We start from the raw sequence: 13625 nt of genomic DNA, 5'->3' as shown, positions 1-13625 counted from the left end.
GGGTTGATGATTTGATCTTGAATAGCCATGAATACCCATGTGCTTTGCTAGCGCTGATTGAAATACGTTTAGAGACTCTACCGATAACATTGACGAGCTAACCACTTCCGTCACCGGCTTCATTCGAAAATGTAATTGGCGACGTTGTCCCACGGTGAGGGTTCGCTGCTTCCCCAATCAAAAGCCCTGGATTAACATTGAGGTTGGCGCTAAACTAAAGGACAGAGCTACCGCACACAGGGCTACGGCCAAAGACAGGAATAAGTACAATAAGTACCGCTACGACCTCCACAGAGTCATCAAACAGCAAAAGGACAATATAGAAATAAGGTGGAATCATATTACACAGGCTCTGATGCCCGCCGCATGTGACAGGGGCTACAGTCCATTACAGAGGAAGACTCAGCCATAATCTGACCAATGATATCAGACGAAGACGATGCATTTTATGCACGCTTTGACAACAACAACATCGAGCTGGGTGTGAGGGCCGTCAACCGACCCAGAGGACTGGGTGATCTCGCTCTCCAAGGCCGACGTGAGAAAGGTCTTTAATCAGGTCAACACCCACAAGGCCGCGGGGCCTGACAGTGTTCCAGGGTGCTTTCTCAGAGCATGAGCAGAACAGCTGGCAGGCATATTCACGGTAATTTTCAACCTCTCCTTGACCCAGCCTTGACCATCATTCCTGTCCCCAAGAACTCTAAGGGCATCGGCCCTCAAATCCTCAAGAAGTGATACAGCTGTACCATTGAGAGCATCTTGACTGGCTGCATCACCGCCTGGTATGGCAATAGCACCGCCCTCGATCGCATGGCGCTACAGAGGGTGGTGCGGACAGCCCAGTACATCACTGGGGCCGAGCTCCCTGCCATCCAGGACATCTACTGTATATCAGGCGGTGTGGTAGGAAGGCCCTGAAAATTGTTAAAGACTCCAACCACCTAAGCCATAGACTGTTCTCTCTGCTTCAACACGGCAAGCGGTACCGGTGCATCAAGTCTGGCACCAACAGGCTGTTGAACAGCTTCTATCCCCAAGACTGATAAATAGCTGACAAAATAGCTACAGACTATCTGAGTAAACCTTGTATCTTTATTGACTTTTTAGTTTTACACTGTCTCTATGCACACTCACAGGGCCCTAGACACTCACTCCATCCCATCATCTTCTCACTCACATATAATATGCACATACATTTATACTGACTCTACACACACACACACACACCCACTCACATACAATCTGCTGTTTATCTTATATCCTGTTGCCTAGTCACCTTACCCCTATAAATATATACCTCCATCACTCCAGTATCCCTGCACATTGTAAATATGGTATTGGAATTGACCCTGCTTACTTACCTACCTATTGTGTTCTTCATATTTCTTCTTATTTCTTGTGTTTTTTTGTTTTTGTAGTATTACATTGTTATTGATTATTGCATTGTTGGGTTTTGAGTTTACAAGAAAGGCATTTCACCGTACTTGGGCATGTGACATTAAAACTTGAAACTTGAAACTTGAATGGAAGCTTGTTGTGTGCAACAGGGAGGGCAATTGAATGTGAGCTTCACAAACGTTTTCTAGCCTATCTATTGGTTAAGAAGGTTTACACCAGCAAAACACCAGAAAATGGCCAAAAAGAGTAGAACCAGCTCACCTGCTTTTACACATGATTTGATAGGTGTTCCATGTTTCCTTGGAATAAAAAAATGAAAAAATAGTAATATTCAAATGAGAGTTCAGTTCATGTAACATGGTTGACCTTAAAATGAGGGGAAAATGTAAATGAATCATTAATCACATAAAATAATTAATCATCTTCAGAGTAACAAAAGAACTAGGTCTTTACAATGATGGTGAAAACTTTATGGGGTTAAGGGTTAAAATCTTCCTAGAAGTCGGAAAAACATGACGTGGGACATGTCAAAATGCATATTTTACACACTTTAGCAAGTCTTTATTCATATAAAAAATCTGATTTATTGAATTTTCCATGTGGTTTATTTTAAAGGGCACTTCATTTAATATAACAGGCTTTTGAAATGCAGTATTGGTGAACAATTTCTACATATCAAAGGAATGCAAAGGCAATCTATTCGTGAACGATCCAATTAATATAAATTGTATTTCTCTCTGGGATTTGCAGCAGCACCAATATTGATTTCTTCAACATTTAAATAGTAAATAATGTCTAGATGGCACATTTGACCACAAATGATGTATTATTGGCATCCATTCGACAGTGACCACTAGAAAAATCTATCCACTCCAATTTGTGCCCCTCAATTCTCAGTTTGCTAATGGTGTTGTGATGAAATGCAAACGCTAATTTATTTACCAAGTCCCATTGACGTCAGAAGACATATTCCAGTTAAGGAGACATGAGAGAACTAACCACATCTGTCATTATATTTTGATTCTTGGGCCCAATTCCAAAGGAACCTCTGGGTCCTTCCTACAGGACTATCTGTCTGCAGGGCTTTCTGTGGGGACTGTACCCTGGTGGTTCAGACCAGTCATTGCAATGCAGGGATCACTGCCCCAGTCTGCTTGCCCTGATAAGGTCATGTTGGCTCAGAGGGCGGTGGGTAGGTTAGGTAGGCTATTACCCTGGTTTTACATCACACTTGACATCCTATCTAAATCTCAAATTAATGTTATGCAAATGTGACATGAAAATTGTTAAATAAAGGTTGATATATTGAATGGATTGGTAACAGCAAGTTCAGCAAAAGATTGAAACTAATTCCTCTACAGTGAATATTTTATATTACTTTAAGCTTGTCTGTAAAGCCATCCACGTATCCTACCAATCAATGGATCCGCTTTTTCTCGCAAATAAACATATGGTGAGTGTCTCGACAAGAAAGAAACCCAGCTGTAGCACAAAAAACAACTCCTCCTCAAAATAACTTAATGAATTTGATACAGTATGTGGCCACTTCTAGTCCTACTCTTTGTCCTGCTTATAAATACAACAGAGACTCCCGTGGGGGGAATCTGTGTAAGTCCACTAAGCCGTCTCCTATAGGACTGGTAAGTGAGAAAGGGATGGAGGGGAGGAGCCTCCTCTAGTCTTATTTAGTTTGTAACGTCATGTGACAGGACTGGTGGAGCTTCCAGCTGCTTTTCTTGGGAATGTCCAGGAATAGAGTGAGGAAAAGAGGAGGGGGGGGGGGGGGGGGGGGGGGGGGGGGGTTAAGGAAGGAAAGAAAGAATGAAGGAGAGGCAAGGTGAAGGACTCAGGATCAGCTGGTTCTGTCTGTCAAGGATAGATTAGACATTTGGACTGGCAGTGGTGACATCAGTGGTCCCAGAGAGGAAGGAGAGAGGAAGGAGGGAGGAGGAAGAGAGGAAGGAGAGAGAGAAGAGGGAGAGAGGAGGGAGAGAGGAGGGATTGCTGGTTCTGTCTGTCAAGGATAGATTAGACATTTGGACTGGCAGAGGTGACATCAGTGGTCCCAGAGAGGAAGGAGAGAGGAAGGAGGGAGGAGGAAGAGAGGAAGGAGAGAGAGAGAGGGAGAGAGGAGGGAGAGAGGAAGGAAAGAGGAAGGAGAGAGGAGGGAGAGAGGAAGGAGAAAGGAGGGAGAGAGGAAGGAGAAAGGAGGGAGAGAGGAAGGAGAGAGGAAGTAGAGAGGAGGGAGAGAGGAAGGAGAGAGGAGGGAGAGAGGAACGAGAGAAGAGGGAGAGAGGAAGGAGAGAGGAGGGAGAGAGGAAGGAGAAAGGAGGGAGAGAGGAAGGAGAGAGGAACGAGAGAGGAACGAGAGAGGAGGGAGAGAGGAAGGAGAAAGGAGGGAGAGAGGACGGAGAGAGGAGGGAGAGAGGAAGTAGAGAGGAGGGAGAGAGGAAGGAGAGAGGAGGGAGAGAGGAACGAGAGAAGAGGAGAGAGGAAGGAGAGAGGAGGGAGAAAGGAAGGAGAGAGGAGGGAGAGAGGAACGAGTGAGGAACGAGAGAGGAACGAGAGAGGAGGGAGAGAGGAAGGAGAGAGTAGGGAGAGAGGAGGGAGAGAGGAAGGAGAGAGTAGGGAGAGAGGAAGGAGTGAGGAGGGAGAGAGGAAGGAGAGAGTAGGGAGAAAGGAAGGAGAGAAGAGGGAGAGAGGAGGGAGAGAGGAAGGAGAGAGGAGGGAGAGAGGAGGGAGAGAGGAGGGAGAGAGGAAGGAGAGAGGAGGGAGAGAGGAAGGAGAGATGAAGGAGAGAGGAGGGACGAGCGGAAGGAGAGAGGAGGGAGAGAGGGAGGGAGGGAGGAGAGAAAAGGGAGAGAGGAAGGAGAGAGGAAGGAGAGAGGAGGGGATGTGTTGGCTGAGCCCTCTCCTTGGTATGAGAGGAGGGGAAAATAGATGGTCTCTGACTGCAACTGCAGTTAGGGTGGATGATTAGGGGCCAGCCAAACAGGTGTGTTATTACACTTTGTGTAGCTCAAAGTCCGTGTTGACAGATCACTGAATCTGCATTGAGTACGCCAAGACCTTGCTTTCCTTAACCATGTTATACAGTAGTATACCGCATACTTGTGAACCACACTGCCCAAGAGCAACGTAGATAAAGACTTAACATAAGGAATTTATCATTTTATGAGACCAGACATGTACAGTGGGGAGAACAAGTATTTGATACACTGCCGATTTTGCAGGTTTTCCTACTTACAAAGCATGTAGAGGTCTGTCATTTTTATCATAGGTACACTTCAACTGTGAGAGACGGAATCTAAAACAAAAATCCAGAAAATCACATTGTATGATTTTTAAGTAATTCATTTGCATTTTATTGCATGACATAAGTATTTGATCACCTACCAACCAGTAAGGATTCCAGCTCTCACAGACCTGTTAGTTTTTCTTTAAGAAGCCCTCCTGTTCTCCACTCATTACCTGTATTAACTGCACCTGTTTGAACTCGTTACCTGTATAAAAGACACCTGTCCACACACTCAATCAAACAGACTCCAACCTCTCCACAATGGCCAAGACCAGAGAGCTGTGTAAGGACATCAGGGATAAAATTGTAGACCTGCACAAGGCTGGGATGGGCTACAGGACAATAGGCAACAACTGTTGGCGCAATTATTAGAAAATGGAAGAAGTTCAAGATGACGGTCAATCACCCTCGGTCTGGGGCTCCATGCAAGATCTCACCTTGTGGGGCATCAATGATCATGAGGAAGGTGAGGGATCAGCCCAGAACCTGGTCAATGACCTGAAGAGAGCTGGGACCACAGTCTCAAAGAAAACCATTAATAACACACTACGCCGTCATGGATTAAAATCCTGCAGCGCACGCAAGGTCCCCCTGCTCAAGCCAGCGCATGTCCAGGCCCATCTGAAGTTTGCCAATGACCATCTGGATGATCCAGAGGAGGAATGGGAGAAGGTCATGTGGTCTGATGAGACAAAAATAGAGCTTTTTGGTCTAAACTCTACTCACCGTGTTTGGAGGAAGAAGAAGGATGAGTACAACCCCAAGAACACCATCCCAACCGTGAAGCATGGAGATGGAAACATCATTCTTCGGGGATACTTTTCTGTAAAGGGGACAGGACAACTGCATCGTATTGAGGGGAGGATGGATGGGGCCATGTATCGCGAGATCTTGGCCAACAACCTCCTTCCCTCAGTAAGAGCATTGAAGATGGGTCGTGACTGGGTCTTCCAGCATGACAACGACCCGAAACACACAGCCAGGGCAACTAAGGAGTGGCTCCGTAAGAAGCATCTCAAGGTCCTGGAGTGGCCTAGCCAGTCTCCAGACCTGAACCCAATAGAAAATCTTTGGAGGGAGCTGAAAGTCCGTATTGCCCAGCGACAGCCCCGAAACCTGAAGGATCTGGAGAAGGTCTGTATGGAGGAGTGGGCCAAAATCCCTGCTGCAGTGTGTGCAAACCTGGTCAAGACCTACAGGAAACGTATGATCTCTGTAATTGCAAACAAAGGTTTCTGTACCAAATATTAAGTTTTGCTTTTCTGATGTATCAAATACTTATGTCATGCAATACAATGCAAATTAATTACTTAAAAATCATACTATGTGATTTTCTGGATTTTTTTACCTATGATAAAAAGACAGACCTCTACATGCTTTGTAAGTAGGAAAACCTGCAAAATCGGCAGTGTATCAAATACTTGTTCTCCCCACTGTATATACATTATATATAGACCAGCCACTAACTAGAGACATGAGACAGTACTAGTCTGTTTGGTAACATCGCTAATAGACCAGACACTAACTAGAGGTAAGAGACAGAACTAGTCTGTTTGGTAACATCGCTAATAGACCAGACGCTAACTAGAGGTAAGAGACAGAACTAGTCTGTTTGGTAACATCGCTAATAGACCAGACACTAACTAGAGGTAAGAGACAGAACTAGTCTGTTTGGTAACATCGCTAATAGACCAGACGCTAACTAGAGGTAAGAGACAGAACTAGTCTGTTTGGTAACATCGCTAATAGACCAGACACTAACTAGAGGTAAGAGACAGAACTAGTCTGTTTGGTAACATCGCTAACAGACCCGACGCTAACTAGAGGCAAGAGACAGAACTAGTCTGTTTGGTAACATCGCTAATAGACCAGACACTATCTAGAGCAGGGTTCTTCAATTCCGGTCCTGGAGGGCCAAAACACCTCTGTTTTTCATCCTCTCCTTCTAATCAGGGGCTAATTCAGACCTGGGACACCAGGTGAGTGCAATTAACTACCAGGTAGAAATAAAAAACAGAAGTGTTTCGGCCCTCCAGGACCGGAATTGAAGAACCCTGATCTAGAGGTAAGAGACAGAACTAGTCTGTTTGGTAACATCGCTAATAGACCAGACACTAACTAGAGGTAAGAGACAGAACTAGTCTGTTTGGTAACATCGCTAATAGACCAGACACTAACTAGAGGCAAGAGTCAGAACTAGTCTGTTTGGTAACATCGCTAATAGACCAGACACTAACTAGAGGCAAGAGACAGAACTAGTCTGTTTGGTAACATCGCTAATAGACCAGACACTAACTAGAGGTAAGAGACAGAACTAGTCTGTTTGGTAACATCGCTAATAGACCAGACGCTAACTAGAGGTAAGAGACAGAACTAGTCTGTTTGGTAACATCGCTAATAGACCAGACACTAACTAGAGGTAAGAGACAGAACTAGTCTGTTTGGTAACATCGCTAACAGACCCGACGCTAACTAGAGGCAAGAGACAGAACTAGTCTGTTTGGTAACATCGCTAATAGACCAGACACTATCTAGAGCAGGGTTCTTCAATTCCGGTCCTGGAGGGCCAAAACACCTCTGTTTTTCATCCTCTCCTTCTAATCAGGGGCTAATTCAGACCTGGGACACCAGGTGAGTGCAATTAACTACCAGGTAGAAATAAAAAACAGAAGTGTTTCGGCCCTCCAGGACCGGAATTGAAGAACCCTGATCTAGAGGTAAGAGACAGAACTAGTCTGTTTGGTAACATCGCTAATAGACCAGACACTAACTAGAGGTAAGAGACAGAACTAGTCTGTTTGGTAACATCGCTAACAGACCCGACGCTAACTAGAGGCAAGAGACAGAACTAGTCTGTTTGGTAACATCGCTAATAGACCAGACACTATCTAGAGCAGGGTTCTTCAATTCCGGTCCTGGAGGGCCAAAACACCTCTGATTTTCATCCTCTCCTTCTAATCAGGGGCTAATTCAGACCTGGGACACCAGGTGAGTGCAATTAACTACCAGGTAGAAATAAAAAACAGAAGTGTTTCGGCCCTCCAGGACCGGAATTGAAGAACCCTGATCTAGAGGTAAGAGACAGAACTAGTCTGTTTGGTAACATCGCTAATAGACCAGACACTAACTAGAGGTAAAAGACAGAACTAGTCTGTTTGGTAACATCGCTAATAGACCAGACACTAACTAGAGGCAAGAGTCAGAACTAGTCTGTTTGGTAACATCGCTAATAGACCAGACACTAACTAGAGGCAAGAGACAGAACTAGTCTGTTTGGTAACATCGCTAATAGACCAGACACTAACTAGAGGTAAGAGACAGAACTAGTCTGTTTGGTAACATCGCTAATAGACCAGACGCTAACTAGAGGTAAGAGACAGAACTAGTCTGTTTGGTAACATCGCTAATAGACCAGACACTAACTAGAGGTAAGAGACAGAACTAGTCTGTTTGGTAACATCGCTAACAGACCCGACGCTAACTAGAGGCAAGAGACAGAACTAGTCTGTTTGGTAACATCGCTAATAGACCAGACACTATCTAGAGCAGGGTTCTTCAATTCCGGTCCTGGAGGGCCAAAACACCTCTGTTTTTCATCCTCTCCTTCTAATCAGGGGCTAATTCAGACCTGGGACACCAGGTGAGTGCAATTAACTACCAGGTAGAAATAAAAAACAGAAGTGTTTCGGCCCTCCAGGACCGGAATTGAAGAACCCTGATCTAGAGGTAAGAGACAGAACTAGTCTGTTTGGTAACATCGCTAATAGACCAGACACTAACTAGAGGTAAGAGACAGAACTAGTCTGTTTGGTAACATCGCTAATAGACCAGACACTAACTAGAGGCAAGAGTCAGAACTAGTCTGTTTGGTAACATCGCTAATAGACCAGACACTAACTAGAGGCAAGAGACAGAACTAGTCTGTTTGGTAACATCGCTAATAAACCAGACACTAACTAGAGGTAAGAGACAGAACTAGTCTGTTTCGCTTCTACTAATCTCACTGCAACTCCCCTCCAAGTCTCCGACCATTACTTCATATCCTTTTCTCTCTCGCTCTCCTCAAACACTACTCACTCTGCCCCTACTCAGATGGTAATGTGCCGTCGCAACCTTCGCTCTCTCTCTCCCGCTACTCTCTCCTCTTCCATCCTATCATCTTTTCCCTCTGCTAAATCCTTCTCCCTCCAATCTCCTAATTCTGCCTCCTCAACCCTCCTCTCCTCCCTCTCTGGATCTTTTGACTCTCTATGTCCCCTATCCTCCCGGCCGGCTCGGTCCTCCCCTCCTGCTCCGTGGCTTGACGATTCATTGCGAGCTCACAGAACAGGGCTCCGGGCAGCCGAGCGGAAATGGAAGAAAATTAGACTCCCTGCGGACCTGTCATCTTTCCACTCCCTCCTTTCTACATTCTCTTCCTCCATTTCTGCTGCTAAAGCCACTTTCTACCACTCTAAATGTCAAGCCTCTGCCTCTAACCCTAGGAAGCTCTTTGCCACCTTCTCCTCCCTGCTGAATCCTCCTCCTCCTCCCTCTCCCTCCTCCCTCTCTGTGGATGACTTCGTCAACCATTTTGAAAAGAAGGTTGACGACATCCGATCCTCATTTATTAAGTCAATTGACACTGCTGGTCCTGCTCACACTGCCCTACCCTATGCTTTGACTTCTTTCTCCCCTCTCTCTCCAGATGAAATCTTGCGACTTGTGACGGCCGGCCGCCCAACAACCTGCCCGCTTGACCCTATCCCCTCCTCTCTTCTCCGGACTATTTCCGGAGACCTTCTCCCTTACCTCACCTCGCTCATCAACTCATCCTTGTCTGCTGGCTATGTCCCTTCCATCTTCAAGAAAGCGAGAGTTGCACCCCTCCTCAAAAAACCTACACTCGATCCCTCCGATGTCAACAACTACAGACCAGTATCCCTTCTTTCTTTTCTCTCCAAAACTCTTGAGCGTGCCGTCTATAGCCAACTCTCCTGCTATCTCTCTCAGAATGACCTTCTTGATCCAAACCAGTCAGGTTTCAAGACTGGTCATTCAACTGAGACTGCTCTTCTCTGTGTCACGGAGGCTCTCCGCACTGCTAAAGCTAACTCTCTCTCCTCTGCTCTCATCCTTCTAGACCTATCTGCTGCCTTTGATACTGTGAACCATCAGATCCTCCTCTCCACCCTCTCCGAGTTGGGTATCTCCGGCGCAGCTCACTCTTGGATTGCGTCCTACCTGACAGGTCGCTCCTACCAGGTGGCGTGGCGAGAATCTGTCTCCGCACCACGTGCTCTCACCAGTGGTGTCCCTCGGGCTCAGTTCTAGGCCCTCTCCTATTCTCTCTATACACCAAGTCACTTGGCTCTGTCATATCCTCACATGGTCTCTCCTATCATTGCTACGCAGACGATACACAATTAATCTTCTCCTTTCCCCCTTCTGATAACCAGGTGGCGAATCGCATCTCTGCATGTCTGGCAGACATATTAGTGTGGATGTCGGATCACCACCTCAAGCTGAACCTCGGCAAGATGGAGCTGCTCTTCCTCCCGGGGAAGGACTGCCCGCTCCATGATCTCGCCATCACGGTTGACAACTCCATTGTGTCCTCCTCCCAGAGTGCAAAGAACCTTGGCATGACCCTGGACAACACCCTGTCGTTCTCCGCTAACATCAAAGCAGTGACCCGATCCTGTAGGTTCATGCTCTACAACATTCGCAGTGTACGACCCTACCTTACACAGGAAGCGGCACAGGTCCTAATCCAGGTACTTGTCATCTCCCATCTGGATTACTGCAACTCGCTGTTGGCTGGGCTCCCTGCCTGTGCCATTAAACCCCTACAACTCATCCAGAAAGCTGCAGCCCGTCTGGTGTTCAACCTTCCCAAGTTCTCTCACGTCACCCTGCTCCTCCGCACACTCCACTGGCTTCCAGTTGAAACTTGCATCTGCTACAAGACCATGGTGCTTGCCTACGGAGCTGTGAGGGGAACGGCACCTCCTTACCTTGAGGCTCTGATCAGTCCCTACACCCAAACGAGGGCATTGCGTTCTTCCACCTCTGGCCTGCTGGTCCCCCTACCTCTGCGGAAGCACAGTTCCCGCTCAGCCCAGTCAAAACTGTTCGCTGCTCTGGCACCCCAATGGTGGAACAAGCTCCCTCACGACGCCAGGACAGCGGAGTCACTGACCACCTTCCGGAGACACTTGAAACCCTACCTCTTTAAGGAATACCTGGGATAGTATAAAAGTAATCCTTCTATCCCCCCTCCCTACCCCACCCCCACAAAAATAAATAAATAATAATAAATAAATAAAAACGTTTTTTAAAAGTATATATATATATATATATATATATATATATATATTTCTAGAATATATGTTTTATTTTCCTTTGTATATATATATATAAAACAAAGGAAAATAAAAGAAATACTCTATAAATAAATAAAAACTAATAATAATAATGATAAAAATCATTTAAAAAAATACATTGTAAAGTGGTTGTCCCACTGGCTATCATAAGGTGAATGCACCAATTTGTAAGTCGCTCTGCTAAATGACGTAAATGTAAATGTAAATGTTAGACTTTCACTTTCATGCACAGATTAAGATAATTGGCCCAATATTAAGGCATTCTATGCAAGGCACAAAGTATTTCTGGACAAATTGTCTTATTTGAATGACTGGTGATTTTTTTTAACATTATGAGGCTGTTTAAATGTCTTAATGGATTCAGCCAGGGACCACCTTGTGTCTGAACTGAACTCTATGATTGCAAAAAGGTGAAAGATTTACTGTAATGTATGTCTCTGTGGTTGAATCATGTCAAGCTCAGGATACTATGTCTATTTAAGGCATGTGCAAATTGACTTGTCTTTGTAATACAAATAGGACTCTCAGATTTAAGTTTGGACTGAAGTCCTTATTTTAAAGCATTAGATTTGGCCCGAAATGTGGTTGTTGCTCTTAGTGCTCTCTCTGTACTATGCTTTTATTCAGTGATGTAAATTACTTAAGTAAAAATACTTTAAAGTACTACACTGAACAAAAATATAACCAAAACAACACGTAAAGTGTTGGTCCCATGTTTCATGAGCTGAAATAAAAGATCCCAGACATTTTCCATATGCACAAAAAGCTTATTTCTCTCAAATGTTGTGCACTAATTTGTTTACATCCCTGTTAGTGAGCATTTCTCATTTGCCAAGATAATCCATCCACCTGACAGGTGTGGCATATCAGGAAGCTGGTTAAACGGCATGATCATTGCACAGGTGCACCTTGTGCTGGGGACAATAAAAGGCCACTCTAAAATCTGCAGTTTTGTCACACACAATGCCACAGATGTCAAGTTTTGAGGGAGCGTGCAATTGGCATGCTGACTGCAGGAATGTCCACCAGAGCTGTTGCCAGATAATTGAATGTTAATTTCTCAACCATAAGCCACTTCCAATGTCGTTTTAGAGAATTTGGCAGTACGTCCAAATGGCCTCACAACCGCAGAACACGTGTATGGCATTGTGTGGGTGAGCAGTTTGCTGATGTCAACGTTGTGAACAGAGTGCCCCATTGTGGCAGTGGAGTTATGGACACAATTGCATTTATTGATGGCAATTTCAATGCACAGAGATAGCGTGACGTGATCCTGAGGCCCATTGTTGAGCCATTCATCTGCCGCCATCACCTCATGTTTCAGCATGATAATGCACCTCCCTATGTCGCAAGAAGCTCTACACAATTCCTGGAAGCTGAAAATGTCCCAGTTCTTCCACAGATACTGACTGGTTTTCTGATCCACACCCCTATATATATATATATAAAAAGGTATCTGTGACCAACAGATGCATATCTGTATTCCCAGTCATGTGAAATCCATAGATTAGGGCCTAATGAATTTCTTTCAATTGACAGATTTCCTTATATGAACTGTAACTCAGTAAAATCGTTGAAATTGTTGCGTGTTGCGTTTGTATTTTTGTTCAGTATACTTAAGTTGTTTTTAGGGTATCTGTCATTTACTTTACATTGTTTACAACTTTTACTTTTACTTCTCTACATTCCTAACGAAAATAATGTATTTTTTACTCCATACATTTTCCCTGACACCCAAAAGTACTCGTTACATTTTGAATGCTTAGCAGGACAGGAAAATAGTCAAATTCACACACTTATCAAGAGAACATCCCTGGTCATCCCTACTGCCTCTGATCTGGCAGACTCACTAAACACAAATGCTTTGTTTGGAGTGTGCCCCTGGCTATCCATATTTTTATTTATTTTTACAAATCGTGCTGCCTGGGTTGCTTAATATAAGGAATTTGATTTGATTTATACTTTTACTTTGATACTTAAGTATATTTTAGCAATTTACATTTACTTTTGATACTTAAGTATATTTAAAACCTCTTTACCTTTAGTAGTATTTTACCAAGTGACTTTCACTTTTACTTCTGTAATTTTCTATTAAGGTGTCACGGGGTGCTGAAGGTGGGTGTGGTGCATGAATCAAGCGCAGGACGCAGAAGCTCAGTCCAAAAGACTTTAGTGCAATATTCATGTAGAAAATAAGCACAATAAGCCCGAAGGCGAAATAACGCCGCACACAGGCGTCAAACAAACGGCGCACTAACATGTGCGAAAACCTCTCCAAAACACTGGAGGGAAGTACGTAGCTCCAACACTAAAACAGAAGAGCAATCACACACAAAGACAAACACACACAACGAGAACTAAATAGGACACTAACGAGGACTAACAAGACACAGGTGTACAACATCAAGACAAAACCAAACGAACATGAAACATAGATCGGTGGCAGCTAGTACTCCGGGGACGACGACCGCCGAAGCCTGCCCGAACCAGGAGGAGGAGCAGCCTCGGCCGAAACCGTGACATAAGGTATCTTTATTTTTACTCAAGTATGGCAAATGGGT

Source organism: Coregonus lavaretus, assembly GCF_964263955.1.
Source record: "Coregonus lavaretus genome assembly, chromosome: 22".
NCBI lineage: Eukaryota > Metazoa > Chordata > Actinopteri > Salmoniformes > Salmonidae > Coregonus > Coregonus lavaretus.
The sequence above is the reverse complement of the archived record's forward strand: the minus strand, read 5'-3'. Positions refer to the sequence as shown.